The sequence below is a fragment of the Dipodomys ordii genome, unplaced genomic scaffold (assembly GCF_000151885.1).
Source record: "Dipodomys ordii isolate 6190 unplaced genomic scaffold, Dord_2.0 Scaffold60, whole genome shotgun sequence".
In the NCBI taxonomy this organism is placed as follows: Eukaryota; Metazoa; Chordata; class Mammalia; order Rodentia; family Heteromyidae; genus Dipodomys; species Dipodomys ordii.
Window position 1 is genome coordinate 5,299,644 of NW_012267276.1, and position 6,016 is coordinate 5,305,659.

The 6,016-nt window shown below is 40.6% G+C and overlaps 1 pseudogene across 1 annotated transcript; it reads left to right on the forward strand.

The window, feature by feature from the left end:
- The first annotated feature begins 1,760 nt into the window (after positions 1–1,760).
- On the forward strand, positions 1,761–2,679 carry LOC105989882 (annotated as a pseudogene). Its single transcript, XR_001175275.1, has one exon. The product of XR_001175275.1 is annotated as an actin-related protein 2/3 complex subunit 2 pseudogene (transcript).
- Positions 2,680–6,016: the final 3,337 nt, after the last annotated feature.

Genomic DNA, 6,016 nt, shown 5'->3' on the forward strand with positions numbered 1-6,016 from the left:
CAAGAAGGATGAGATGGTGGCACATACTCTGCCCAGGATAAATCTTGTAGGCCTGGAAGAGAAAGGACATTTCCTTAACTTCTAGTCCCATGAATAAGAGAAAAGATCACTTATAACAACTAGTCAACTTTTCCAAACAGTTAATTTTATCATATCAAGCATTTCATTATTAATTGGAGTGAGATTTTTATCTAAAACAGATTACCATCTTATATTTGTGCTTGGTTTGTAACAAAACACAATAGTTCCTTGCTATGATATTATGTAATTATGGCAGTTAATATCGCTGAGGTCGTTAATCTCTTTCAGAAAACATCTTCAGGCATTAGCTTGTACTAACCTCTAACCTACCTACAGTCCAGTGGGATGGATATCCTTGTTTTCCTCCCTTATTCAGGCAAAGGCACAGAGTTTGAGAGAGGGTTCAGACAATAGACAAGTGACATGATTTCATTGAGCCTCAGCATCTACTGTAAAGCTGGCATATACCTACCACATTAAAGTTATGGTAAAAATTAAGAGAAATTAAGAAGACATATTAGTACAATGTCCAGAACAGAAAGCAAGTATCCAACAAACACTTGTTACAAACAACAATATGATATGACTATGTGGGTGGCCACTGTGTGACAAAGAAAACTTGAAAACTACTATGTGTTGCTGGGAGAGCCTGAAGATAATAAGGACATGACCTCTAGTCCTTTCTGTCCTTTCCCCAGATGTCCTTAGTGAGCTATTAAGGACACACAGACATAATTAGAGTCCTTAGATTTGCCTTCAACAGCCCATTTACTTACAGTGCTGGACATTTCAGAAGGTTTGGATGGGAAGTACAGATCACTAAATTTTGGGATTAAAGAATGCTCAGTGACTCACTAAGTTTGAGCCCATCTGTACTGTATTGTATAGTTATTTCTTAACTTTTCCAACTGATAGTTTTTTGGAGCTCACATGGAATTGTTTTTTTAAACATGCCCATTTGGCATCTTAACAAGATTTGGAAGAGAAGGTGAGATCACTACATGGAAGATCTCTGTTCTCCCACAATGAACATTATCTGACTGATTGATAATAACATTGCTCCTTGCCTGTTCCAATGAACAGTGATTTCTTTGAGGACAGGACTAGTCTTGCTTATATTTGAGTTTCTTTGGCTTACAACAGTATCTTGTAATGTGAAGCCCAATGGCTGAACAAATGAACAAGCTAAGGTGTTCACAGGTTAATTGAATAACAAAGGCTGTGTGTGTATGTTATGTATATACAGGGATGTGCAATGCCAGTGTGTAAGGAACAGAGAAGGGATGCACTCCTACAAGCCTACTTGTGAGACCTCATTTCTTGCTGTAGGAAGCACTGCTACCACAAGTAGTAGACAGGCCATGAGGCTGAACTAGTTTGGACACCACAGTACTCTTGACATTCTGAAGATAAAACACATGCCTTGTGATCTGCAAAGTACCAATTCCATCAGCATACAAGGCTTAGGGCTCTATAATGTGAGTGCAGGAAAAGGAAGCAAAGTCTTGATCATATTCTTATGGAGAAGTTGGAGTCCTGGCCCACTAGTGGTTCCTCCAGTTCATGATTTTACACACTATTAGGAGTTTGAGTCGAAAGTAAGGGCAAGGACTCATGTTTGTAATTACAATTCAAATTAGTAAGAAATTCTGGAGGCAGAGGCCATGGTGATGGCAGCGGTGGACGGGCAGCCGCCACAGCTTGGGGGGCGGGTTCAGGCAGCAGGGCCAGCAACCTCCATGATACTGCTGAAGGTGAACAACTACATCATCGAGGAGACGCTCACGCTCAAATCCGAGAAGGCGGCTGCTGGTAACAAACCAGAAGCAGTAGAAGTAACATTTCCAGATTTTGATGGAGTCCTCTATCATATTTCAAATCTTAATGGGGATAAAACAAAAGGGATGGTCAGTATGTCTTTGAAATTCTACAAGGAACTTCAGGCACATGATGCTGATGAGTTATTAAAGAGGGTGGACAGAAGCTTCTTAGTAAACCCAGAATCAGGATACAATAGTTCTTTGCTATTTGACCTTGAAAATCTGCCTGCTTCCAAGGATTCCATTGTGCATCAGGCTGGCATGTTGAAGCAAAATTGTTTTGCCTCTGTCTTTGAAAAATGCTTCCAGTTCCAAGAAGAGGGAAAGGAAGGAGAAAACAGGGATGTTATCCATTTTAGGGATGAGACCATATATGTTGAATCTAAAAAGGACAGAGTCACAATAGTCTTCAGCACATTGTTTAAGGATGATGATAATGTGGTCATTGGAAAGGAGTTCAAAGAAGGACGCAGAGCCAGCCCCCCAGCCCCCCAGGTCATTTTTATCCACAAGGAACCTCCTCTGGAGCTGAAAGACACAGATGCTGCTGTGGGCGACAACATTGGCTACATCACCTTTGTGCTGTTCCCTCACCACACCAATGCCACTGCTGGAGACAATACCATCAACTTGATCCACACATTCCAGGACTACCTGCACTACCACATCAAGTGCTTGAAGGCTTATATTCACACACATATGCAGGCAAAAACATCGGATTTCCTCAAGGTGCTCAACCGTGCATGCCCAGATGCTGAGAAAAAAGAAATGAAAACAATCACGGGAAATACGTTTTCTTCTCGCTAACTCATGGGAACAGAGGAGGCAGTGCTGGCAACTGAAGGTTGGACCACTTGCTACTGGATAATCGTAGCCCTTCATGTTGCACCTCTCCAGGTTCCTAAGGGAGTCTCCATTTAGGTTCCATTTTGTACACGTTTGGAAAATAATTTGCAGAAACGACCTGTGCTTGCAAGGAGTTCATAGTTCCCAAGAGTTAAAAAAAAAGAATTCCACTTGATCAACTTAATTCCTTTTCTTTTATCCTCCCTCCCTTGTTCCCCTTCCCTCCTACCCTCTTTTCTGAGCTGTTTTGCTTTGCAATATGTTACTGGTAATGAGTCGCAAGATAATGCAATCTGGTTTTCTTCTAAATATTTGAGTTCAAAACTCCTGTATCTAAAGAAAAAAAAAAAAGAAGGGCTGGGAAGGTGGCTCAGTGGTAGAGAGCTTGCCTTGCATGCATGAGGACCTGGGTTTGATTCCTCAGCAGCACATAAGCAAAAAGAAAAAAGCTGGAAGAGGTGCTGTGGCTCAAGTGGTAGAGTGCTAGCCTTGAGCTGAAGAGTTGAGGGACAGTACCCAGGCTGAGTTCAGGCCAAACGACTGGATCCCCCCCCCAAAAAAAAATTCTTACTACATGATCCAAGGCATCACATGATCTCAGTGAGCCATTGAATTATTCCAATTAGATGTTACTAAAGCCAACTAATTATTCACCACGCACTATTTTGGAAATAACGCCTAATCCCATAACATTGTCCCTGAGAGAGTTGTTAATGGAGACTCAGGTCTTGGTGAAAAAAAGAGCCTATTTTCTAATTCAGAAAGAAGTGCCATACATTAGACCTAACAAAACTTGGCTTGATTTCTGAAGACCTCATTGAGGAATAATGAGACTCTGACAGTGTTCATTCTGTTAAAACTAGAAAGAGGGGCTAGGAATGTGGCTTACTGGTAGAGTGCTTGCCTAGAATACATGAGGCCATGGGTTGATTACTCAGTTCCACATAAACAAAAAAAGTCAGAAGTGGTATTGTGGCTCACTTGGTAGAGTGCAAGTCTTGAGCAAAAGAAGCTCTGGGACAGTGTCCAGGCCCTGAGTTCAATCCCCAGGACTGGCAAAAACAAACAAACAAAAACCTAGAAAGATATATGGATTACAAAAGAGTCATATTCAAACGGAAAATGGAGAATGGGATAGGGTAATAGTTTCCCACTGCATGTGTCACTTAGCACAAAAACTTGTTCACAATTTTGTGTGGCATTCTCAAAAGCAGTAACAAGAGGCTCTTCTGGAAGTTATGTACTCAACTCTTATGGAAGCACCTATCAGAATAATTGCTCTGCAAATTTATAGAATAGACCAGTTACCCAAAGAATCAGGACAAACTAGTAAAAGTCATTTGAAACTGTAGGAAATTCATACATGGAGTTATAAGAGATCATAAAGGAAACCATAATGCTTTAATAATATTTAGTGGGAAGAATGTGGGTCTTGCCACATTCAGGCTAGCTTTGGGGCTACATTAGGTCTATAGATTGCTTTGTTAGTGTAAAAGGCAATGAAAAGGTGTCCATTGTGTGTGAATATCAGTGCCAATATATGTGAGAGTCCAACAGTAGTGTTTGACAAATGGTAAGATGATGTTTATGATGCAATGGAGCAGCTTAACCTTCATATAGACCAAATCCCAGAGCTGGGCCCTAAAGCATGGAATTGGGCTGTAACCAGTTGAAAACATTTTCATTTGCTTTTCTTGCAGCAGGATTTGGGCAGCTGGTAAATATCAATGCTACAAACAATTTTCAAGAACATGGCACCATAGCACATCTCCAGCTGAAACGAGTACAAGGTCAGCAGGCTATACCAGCATTCTAACAGAATTAAAGACAATCCAAGAGAGAAATGGATCTCGGAAGCAATAAGAAAGAGTGACTTTTTTCTTAGCATCACATCAACTGCATATGCTGGGTGAGGTCTGGGTCCCATAAATTCAGCTGAGGTCAGTACTTTTAGGACTTTAGTTATCCCAGTCAATACAACTTAGCTTCTGCCACTTCTGTGTCACAGCCTGGGAAATGGGCTCAGAAATAGTCAGTCGTTCTTGCAGTCCTGCCACAGATAAAATGCCAGGGGCAACAGATTAAGGGTTATCAAGCTTTTTCTGAACATGGATAGGTGGTAATTATTATTGGCATTGTAAGATACACGTGTCTCTACCTTATATATCCATTTAAAACTGTAAAAGTAATTCCTAGCTCAGGGGCTGTGCCATGATATCACTAGCTAAACTGGCCTATGCATTTCATTTGTTGACTCTTGGATTAACTGACATTGATCTAAAAACATCTGTACATCATGTAGCTGAATAGCCTCTTCCTTTATTATTCTTGTCCTCAAAGTAAGGGATACAATGGGCAGAGCTTCATCTAAATGTGTATTCACTAAATGTTCAAAGTGCCACTCATGTCACAAATCACTCATTAGGGTTCAGAATCTACACAGCTTATGAAACTCAGTCACTGTACACAAAGCGTAACACCACAGGCACAATCCAGGCAGTGTCAGAAACGTTGCTCATTCATTAAAATTTATTAAAATGTTGCCCAATTATTACAAAAACATCTCTCCTATTTCTTTTTTTTATTCTTAGTCACAGGTCCTGAACTCTGGGACTGGCTGCTGTCCCTCAGCTATTCAGCTCAAGGCTAGCACTCTACCACATGAGCCACAGCACACCTTTTTCTGCTTATGTGGTGCTGAAGAAATGAACCCAGGACCTCATGCATGTAAGGTAAGCACTCTACCACTGAGCCACCTTCCCATGCCCTCTCCTATTTTTTCCATGATATACAAACTCTCCATAGGGGTGTCCGGGGGGAAAACCAGTCAAGAACAAAACCCTATCTCAGGAAATTTCTTGGATTACAGGTGAGAAGCACTGGCATCCATCTTCCAGCCACTTTTAATCTGTTAACTTTTAAAATAGAATCACATATTTTATTCCACAGAGACTGAAACATAATCCTTCTATGTTTTTTTTCTTACTGCAGCTGGAAACAAGAACATAATATCCTGCTACAGGCATGTACCATCACACACAGCTTTGTGTGTTTAGATGGATTTTATAGTCATTTCTCCTGGGCTAGACTCAATCCAGGCAATATCCTGAAGAGCTCAGATTTCAGGTGTGGTCTGCCAAATCCCACTAGTTATTGTAAATACTATCTTGATTTTTTGTAGGTCTTGAGATTTTTGAGATAAATAAAAATTTGTTCTGTGAGGAGAGATAATGTTTCTCAACTCTAGCCCATTCTCAAATATAATAAAGAGCCTACGTTGGTGCATACTTTGGCTATGCACATTAATCAGTCAAAAGCTTGACTTCTTT